This window comes from Sinocyclocheilus anshuiensis, unplaced genomic scaffold (genome assembly GCF_001515605.1).
Source record: "Sinocyclocheilus anshuiensis isolate Anshui unplaced genomic scaffold, SAMN03320099.WGS_v1.1 scaffold1005, whole genome shotgun sequence".
NCBI lineage: Eukaryota > Metazoa > Chordata > Actinopteri > Cypriniformes > Cyprinidae > Sinocyclocheilus > Sinocyclocheilus anshuiensis.
Window position 1 is genome coordinate 263,112 of NW_015555810.1, and position 10,138 is coordinate 273,249.

The following is a 10,138-nucleotide window of genomic DNA, read 5'->3' on the forward strand; positions in this document are numbered from 1 at the left end:
ATGATACTTTGTTAAATCAATTAATTAACATGATGGAAAGTAATAGTGAGGCCACAGTCTAATTAAAAGGATTTAAATTATTTATCATTTTTAAAAGTATATTATGATTTTAAATATAATAAAAACATGTTATTAAATTAATATTTACTTTTTATTTTAAATATATTACATAAATACTGTAATAATAATAAGTATTATTATAAAAATATATACTGTATATTAAAATATGATATACTTTAATATTGTCAGTTTAACATTTATCCAATATGTTAAGACATATAATGATGGGGACATGAAAAAGAACAACATGCACTCAAACTGAAAGGATTAGAATTGTTTAAAATCATTTTTTTTTTATTATATATGTATTTATTATTAAATATCTAAAAATATATTATGCTTTAATATTGTCATCAGACACATTTTATCAAATATGTCAAGACATGATGGGGACATGAAAAAAGTACAACATGCACTCAAACTGAAAGGATTAGAATTATTTAAAATATTTTTTAAATCTATATTTTATTTTAATTATATATTATATATTTATTATATATAATAACAATGCAAACATACGTAATGTTACAATGTTAAAGTAGCATTGATGTTGAAGTAGCATTTGGGAAATACACTGACATAATATTTTATTAACATTAAGAGAACGCTACATTAGCTAATAAAAAATTAAACCAGTTTTTAAAAGGTTTTAAAACCATTTTTATAAGAATTGATTACATGTAACAGGCTAACTCGAAAATATTAAGCAATATATTTTAATTCATGGGTCATGTGTCAATTAGAGGGACTTTTCTGTCCCCTATAATTTATTTTATATAAATAAATAAATAAATAAATAAAAATAATATAATGAAATAATATGCTTTAAAGAATCATTCTTGTTAAAAAAAATTATGTAAAGCATAATGATAATTAGTGTTATTTCAGTATCACTGATATACTATTTGTTTTTATTCATATTTTGAATTAGTTATTATATTCTCCTTTTGATTTTAATCTAAGTTAAAGTTTGAGCGTTTTTTTGTTTGCTAGCTTTTGTGATTTGTATTTTTTTATATATATATTTCTATATATTTTCATTTTTATTTCCGTTTGTTATTTGAAGTTAAACTAAAAAAAGAGAAATTGTCTTTTATTTAATTTAATTTATTTATTTTATTTGAAGTTAAACTAAAAAAAGGGAAATTATGTCTTTTATTTTATTTAACACCTAGACTCTCTACAATTCTTAGGAGCTATAATGATCTTTTCATGAATGCAAAACATAGAGCGGTCCATCAAATGTTTGATTAGGGATCGTTTGCTTGAGTCGTTCTGTTTGATGTGTGTAACCTGAAGCGTCTCACCTGTAGATGTGCTCAAGCGTCCTGGCCTATACTGGCCTGCTGTTTCTCCCCGGGCCATGTGGACAGATGTTCATCACAGGCTCCAGTCAGGGAGAGCTTCATCTGTGGACGCTGAGCATAAGGCCTTTACACACGCAAAGAGAAGCTGGTGATCTGGGAGTCAACTGCTGCCACTTCTGCCCTCAGATGAGCATCGGTAACACAGTCAATATTATCTCTCTTCTGCTGTAGATGATTATTATTACTCGCTCTGCTGGGGACGGATGGGATTTACCTGCTGCAATGTGGGAAAGTCTCAGAAAGTCTCACATTTTTCTATGACCAAGAAAATATACAGGTATATATACAGCCCATGTATCATAAAACCAGTGAAGCAAATTGCGAGAAGAACTGCAAGCCTAGGGCTCGCAAATTTTCAATGTTCAGCTGTAATTTGATCTAAACCGCCAGTTTTCCTATCTTTGAGCTGTATTATTGCTTGATGTACCTCATTTGTTTAACGCTCACTCATTAAACAGAGCAGAATAATGTTGTCTCCACAGCTCAGCTTCAGAAACACCCTCTATAGAGTACGGTATTGTCACATTGCTCCTATTTAATTATCTTGCATCCTTCCAGAAATCATTCAAACTATTGCAAAGCAGATTTTCCACCATTGAATCCACTCTCATCACTTGTTCACGTTTACAGATATAATGAACTGTATATTTATATTTAGCATTGGTTAACTTTTTCTGGTCCAGAAGTGGTCCTTGTCTGGGCCTACCAGCTATGTCCCATGCCTTAAATGCTTCCTTTGCTTCATTATGAAATGCTGACACATACTTTTTCCACCCTGGCTTACTATTATATTTCTTGTCAGGGCGCGTAAGATAAGGTCTACTAGCCTCATAGACTGATCCCACAATATCATCATACATAGCACAAACGGCTGTACCATGAGAAATGTCATTACAATTCACATGATTGCGTCTCTGGGTAATACCACCTCATTCAACAGAGGATCTGTTTTCCTGTGATATGTTTTAACACCTTCATCTGTACGTTTAGACCAATCTAATTTTACCAAGCCAGACCTTTTACACTCATAATTCATCTCAGGCAGGCTTTCAAAATCAACAGTCATTAAAAATGGTACATGATCAGATATAGATGCCCCTTATAGAATTTTCATTGACTGTATAGTAGCATGAGCCTCAGCTGTAATACAATGATCAAGCCACGAGGTCCAGTGCCAGGCTTCACTTATATAAGTACAGCTATCCATTAGTAACAACACTTTACTAGATAACATAAGATTGTTATCCTCACTAAAATGCAGCATATGCTTAGCAAACATTGAAGATTTATCAGTAAGATCTGCATTCATATCCCCAACCACAAAAACACTTGCACAATTATTTTCATTAATAAAAGAGCTAATAAAAGCAAGTCTATTTAAATAATCGTCCTCATTTGGTTGACATGCATATGGTGTATAAACATTAAGGATAATTAACTCTTTATTAGAACAACTTATCCGTACTGCGAAACACCAGTCAGCTTCAACCTTAATAATATTTATCAACTTTTTATGCCACAGGGTAGCCACTCCTCCTGATATCTTTCCTCTCACTATACCCATAGTAAGATCAGTTGTGGATGTGCCAGCCCCGTGAAAATTGTCATTAAAAGAGTTCAATTTCCCCAAGTCCTGTTTAGATAAAAAAGTTTCTTGCAAACACAAGATATCACAATTTTGCATTAAATTATCAAGCAGCTGTGTTGACCCCCAATGCTCTCACTTTGCATGGCTCATAGCTCCGGACTGTACATCTCCGCCACATTATTGCACTCAGCACTCACTTTAAATGAACTGTATCTATTGTTCGTACGTAGTGTCAATGCGTTGGCAATTCACATCACGCCCAAGCTTTTCTTTAAGATAGTTGGACAATGTTTCAGCATTAAGATCTGGAGAGAATTTGGTAGCAAACACACTTAACAGCTTTGTTCGCACCACACTTATATTCCCTCGTGCCCCTGTACCAATTATAGGCTTAGACGTCCTTTGTTTAGCTCTACCAGCTCGCTGTTTCATCAGAGGAGTTTGGCCATCCACATAATTCCCTCTGTATCTGTCGTGTTTCACCAGCAGGCTCCATTCTGATGATTTCCATTGCTCCTCTGATATCATGGAAGTAACTCTAATGGACTCCTCAACCGTCACTGACCCCGCGCTACCCGCAGTCGCCTCCAGACCCACCTCACTCATTCATTTATTTCTTTTTTTATCCCGGAAACAAGCTTCCATAGAAAATAGTACCTGTCATTGTGGAAAAATAGTCAAAGTCACAGTTCAGACTGAATCGTTTCCAAATTTGGTATGTCATTTGACCATTTAGACTGCATACGACTTCATGCACATGAGTCGAATATGCCAGAGATCTTACTGCCTGTCGAAACTAAGTGATTATTCCGTTTTTACACCGGTCAGTTTACAAACAGACGCTTCGGTTGTAATGGTAAAAGAGTGTGAGGTAAGATGCAAATAGCTAAATATTTAATATTTGACAAATGTTTCATAATAGAAATGTTATATGACCCACAGTAATATCCATTTTTAATATCCAACTTTTTTTCTGTCAAATTGCTACATTTTGAATTGAAAAATACACTAAAAAAATGTTTCATTCATCCAATTAAAAAAATTTAGGGTAATGATTCACATCTATATTTTTTAACTTGAGCCAATGAAAAATAAATAACTTGCCCTTAGTTTTAACTTGGCTCAAGTTAAGAAATATAGATGTGAATCATTACCCTAAATTTTTTTAATTGGATGAATGAAACATTTTCTTCAGTGTATAGACTATTAACTTTTTGTGTAATTCATAATTGAATGTGACCAGACAAGAAACATTAATGGAGTGTATGTGTGCATATTAAATATATATATATACAGTATATATATACAGTATATATATATATATATATATATATATATTGTTTTAGCTCTAATAGTTTTTGTGAACACCCACTAGTAAATCAAGACTATTTAATTCATAATCCTCAGCAGCAGGCGTCAGTGTGGGCTTTGTCTGTCTTTCGCTGTGGCAACGGTCGCGTCTGACTGCCATGAGCATCCACTGCCTGCTGGGGATCTTCATACACACTTTTGTTTTATGCACACATGCAGATAAGCAGCAGTCAATCACGGGTTGCTGGGATATTGTCTCACTGTCTCGCAGGAAATTGGTCTGTGTGTGTGTGTGTGGAGGCAGAATATGCATGATGTTCATTTTCTGACTGAAGTTATCAGTGATTTCAGCTCGCTTGTGTTTTAGAGTTCTTTATATTGCCTGTCTGGGTGATTGATTTCATTTAGTTGATCTAAAGTGAATTCTGAACTCAAGTAAATGGTTTAACCAAGTGTATGTGTCCATGGCAACATATATAGCACCTGTGGTCTCAGTGTTTACTAGATGTACTAAAATAATTCAAACTGAAACTAAAATAAAACAGTATATAAATATATTTAATATAAAAATAAGTTTATAAAAATGACAAAAACACACAACAAAATGACTAAAACTTTACCTAAATGAAAAAAAAACATAAAAAAAACTAATAATAAAGCTTAAAAAAAAACAATAATTAATAATAAGCTTAAAAATAGGTGCCAGCCCAGAACTGAAAATATGTGTTATTACAACAAGTGTTTAGTGTTAGAGTTTAGCAATTTAAATTTGTATACTCTATACACTACAGCATAACAATAACAAAAAATACAAAGATATAAATATTAAAATAATAATAAATCAATATAATAAAATTAAAAAAAATATTTTGCTTGTCAAAATTTATTATAGCTATTTTTATATATAATAAACACACATCTTCTGCATTGTATTTACATGTTTTAATTGTTTTAAAATATTAAAAAGTTGTTAAAATACTCCACTTTGAAATAGTTTTTAATTAATTTAATGTATTTTCAACTGGAATTGCATGACTTGTAATCAACATTTTTCTCACTTTGTTTTTTTGCACACCGGATCTATTTTGTCACAATGCATTATAGGATTGACTATTACATGAAAGAAAATGCTGCCTTGAAGAAAAGCACAGCCTTTGCACTGCACCTATGATACCTTAAAATGCTGTCTAGTTAGGCAGCTCACTAGGTTTTAGAACAGAGCTTATGATTTACTAAACAGCATTTCACTTGCTTCAGCATGAAGAGATATGTTTTCCCACAATGCTTCAGTGCATGTGTGTTTATGCACAGGTTATGAGATGTCGCTGCTCTATACTCTCTCTCTGCTCAGTCTGCTCCTGTCCTCTGCTGTGCGTTCTCATTTGATGGACAGCTGCTCGTCTCTGGGTAAGCCCCGCCCACTCGTCACATCATTGCTGCTACTAGCTTACTGGCTTACTTTACGGAATAGAATGAATAATGAATGCTTTTGTCATTTTTATTTGTTTTTTAATTTATATATTTCTATTTAGCTTTATTTTTATTTATTTTAGTACGTCAACATAAACTTATTTTAATTTAATTTCTAATTTCTATTTTTTTAAGTTTAAGATTTTTTAATCTAATATTTCTATTTTACTTTTTTTTTTTTTTTTTACACAGTATATTTTATTTTGCATATTTTATTTTACGCAGTTTTACCAGCAGGTGGATCTGTGGTGTCAGATTCTGATCTCACAGTACAGCAGTACATTCAAACAAAATCCATAACCTGCTGGATTTGAACAGTTTTAAAGAACAACAATCTGTCTGGGCTCAGATGCTAGTGACAAAAAAACACAACAAGATATAAACATGGATTTTATTTTGCTCTATTTGCAGGTCTGTCGATAAAATAGTGACCGAATATGATGCAGTAAGTGATTGACACCTTTATTTCGATTTTTTGAGGTTATTGCATCAAAAATATGGTTTACAAACCACAAAATGCATCTATTAATGACACAGAAGAAGAAATGTGACTTGGACAGTTCTTGGACTTCCTTTATTAACCCCGGGTATAGAGCATTTTAAATTAACAATCATGCATATTCATTAACCACCAAAGCCTTGATATATGTGCATAATTTCCCAGCAAAGGTTTGGGAAAGAAACCAGAGTTTGATTAATGGAAGAGTTATGATTAATGGAAGATTATTTATGATTAATTATTCAAAAACCATGGGATTTAGAGATCCAACATTTATGCTTTGCCAAAATGCAATTAAGATTTGTATTTAAATCATTCAGTATCAACTGTATGGGCTGACTGATGTCTTTATAGATGACATTACCGTTCAAAAGTTTGGGATCAGAACGGTTTATAATGTTTTTTACAGGAGTTTCTTCTGCTCATCAAGGCTGCATTTATTTTATCAAAAATACAGGAAAAAATGTAATATTGTGAAATATTATTACGGTCTAAAATAACGTTTTTTTATTTTAATATACATTCAAATCTAATTTATTTCTGTGATCAAAGCTGAATTTTCAGCATCATTGCTCCAGTCTTCAGTGTCACATGATCTTCAGAAATCATTCTGATATGCTGATTTATTATCAGTGCTGAAACTGCTGCTTAAAATTGTTTTTGGAAGCTGTGATACTTTTTTCAGGATTCTTTGATGAATAAAAAGTTTAAAAAAAAGAGCATTTATTTAAAATAGAAATCTTTTCTAACAATATACACTACCGTTCAAAAGTTTGGGGTCAGTACATTTTTATTCTTTCTTTTTTGAAAGAAATTACAACTTTTATTCAGCAAGGATGTGTTAAATTGATAAGAAGTGATAGCAAAGATTTATATTGTTAGAAAAGATTTATATTTTGAATAAATGCTGTTCTTTTTAACTTTTTATTCATCAAATAATTCTGAAAAAGTATTGCAGTTTCCAAAAAAAAATTCATTTTTTATCACCAACATTGATAATTCTAATAATAAATCAGCATATTAGAATGATTTCTGAAGGATCATGTGACACTTTATACTGGAGTAATGGCTGATGGAAATTCAGCTTTGCATCACAGAAATAAATTATATTTTAAAGGATATTAAAATAGAAACCATTATTTTATATTGTAATAACATTTTGCAAGATTGCTGTTTTTTTGATCAAATAAATGCAGCCTTGATGAGCTTAAGAAACTCCTTTAAAAAACATTAAAAATCGTTCTGATCCCAAATTTTTGAACGGTAGTGTATGTGCAGACAGGTTTATAAAACACATCATAAACCTGTCTGATGTCCCTCTCTCTGGCTGTCCGCCTGTATGTTTAATAACTGATTAATCAGAGTATGTGGTTAAGATGCTCTGTCACCTGCAGCCTAATGCTCCAAACACATGATGAAACTCTGTCTGTGTGTGTGAACAGAATCATGGAGAACTTCTACACACTCTGACGCAGCATGACAGGCGAGTCTCTGAATCTCTCCGTATGAATCAATCCAGAGTCTCAACTGACCACCTTCACACTGCAGATTAATACAGAATTCTGAAACAGAGTTCCGTTCCATTCGAAACTGAAATGAGAATACCTTTTCTATTCCAATTCAATTCCTCTATAGTTCCATAATAGCTCCAAACGAAGCCACAGCAGAATTAAAACATTTCCGTTCTTCTATATGCATTCAGTTTTGCTTTGAGTTCATATTAATTTAGAGACGCAATATTTATACTTCTAAAAATCCATCTGTCACACCACATTATCACTGAAATTAACTAGTGAAAAGAAACAGCTTGTTGACCATCTAAGCTAGACACAGTAGGTGTTACTGAAAGAACAAATCAGTGAACGATTTTTAAACGATCTGGCTGAAGGAATGATTCAGTGACTCACATAGACAGTCTTTTGATTCATTCTTGAATACATTTGTGTTTTTGAACAAATTGTTTGAGTGAACTATTCAGTGACTCATTCATATAGACAGCAACTTCTTTCGTTCCAGTGTTTTTGAATGAATCGTTTGCAGGAATGATTCAACGACTCTCATAAAAAGTAGCTTGTTTCGTTCTTGAATGAATCTGCACTTTTGAATGAGTCGTTTGCGTGAATAATTTTATGATTCAGTCATATAAACAGTTGCTTGTTTTGTTCCTGAATGAATCAGTGTTTTTGAATGAATCGCTTGCATGCAAGATTCAGTGACTCTCATAGACGGACGCTTGTTTCATTCTTGGGATTAATCATTTGCGTGAATGATTCTGTCATTCGCACATATATATGGTCACGAATGAATCAGTGTTTTTGAACAAATCCTGTGTGAATGATTCAGTGACTCTCATAGAAGCTTCATTCCTGGATGAATCAGTGTTTTGAAACGAATCAGTGGTTCCGTGACTCATTCATAAAGAAAACCACTTATTCTAATGCTGTAATGTGCAGAAAGTAAATTTAATTTATTTGTATTTATTTTTTTTATAGAATATGGTGGAGCACTGAAAAGAAAGTGTATTGAAAATTAATTAAATATATGTATAATATAATATATATAATGTAATATAAAATGTTAAAAATTTTGTATTCTTCACAATAAGTGAAATAAAGAGCCATTACTAGTCAAGATTAATCATATTATACTAATTTGTTTTGTCACAAAACTTGCTTTAGACTAATGCAGTTCCTCTGTTGTGTTGAATTTATTAAATTTTATTTCATTAAATTTGTTCTCTTTTGTCAAACATGCAGCAGTGATCACTAAACGGTAAACTCTGGCCATCCATACTTACTGTTTAAAGCAACGGGGTGCCAAATATTGCTATTTAATCATCACAATTTTTGGAGTGAATTATAGTGGGTTCACACGTATATCTAAATTGCAGGGTGTACCTGAACTTTTCTGTTATATTGCTCTGTCTCTCTGCTGTAGATATCTGACTGCATGTGTGTTCTCTCCCTGCATGTTGATGTTTGCATCTGGCTCTATGGATAAGACGGTGAATATCTGGAGAATTGGAGATGGAAATGCTGAAGCATGTGAGTACACAAAGTCCATCTGCACTCTCAGAAAACAAAGGTACAAAAGTTGTCACTGGGGTGGTACCTTTTCAAAAGGTACACTTTTGTACCTTTAAGGTACTAATAAGTACACTTTAGGTACTAATATGTACCTTTGAGGTACCATTATGGACTCTTTTGGTACAAAGGTGTGCCTTTTGAAAAGGTACCGCCCCAGTGACAGCTTTTGTACCTTTTTTTATGAGAGTGTGCTTCTGTTGAACTATAAACCACATATGAATACCGACACTGCTCTTTGCCCATCTGACCACTAGATCAATATGCAGTGTTTAAACGAATGCTCCCGATTCAACACAAGTGAAGCTTTATCAGCACATTTTGTATTGTTATGATGTTGATTATCACAGAAAAATAATTCCATTCCTCAATTTAACTTGTATTAAACCTGGAACATTTATGTAATTAGGCTTAATCTTTATGAGTGAGTTGTTGACCTTAATTTGTATTATTAAAATATTTTATTATTTTATAATTGATAAGTGATAATTGATAAATGTGACCATGGACCACAAAACCAGTAATAAGTGTCAATTTTTTTTAATTGAGATTTATACATCATCTGAAAGCCGAATAAATAAGCTTTCCATTGATGTATGGTTTGTTAGGATCGGACAATATTTGGTCGAGATACAACTATTTGAAAATCTGGAATCTGACAGTGCAAAAAAAATCAAGATATTGAGAAAATCGCCTTTAAAGTTGTTCAAATGAAGTTCTTAGCAATGCATATTACTAATCAAAAATGAAGTTTTGATAA

The 10,138-nt window shown here is 32.3% G+C and overlaps 1 pseudogene; it reads left to right on the forward strand.

Annotated features, from left to right (window-relative positions):
• The first annotated feature begins 1,373 nt into the window (after positions 1-1,373).
• Positions 1,374-10,138, forward strand: part of LOC107675116 (WD repeat, SAM and U-box domain-containing protein 1-like) — an 18,463-nt pseudogene continuing 9,698 nt past the window's right edge.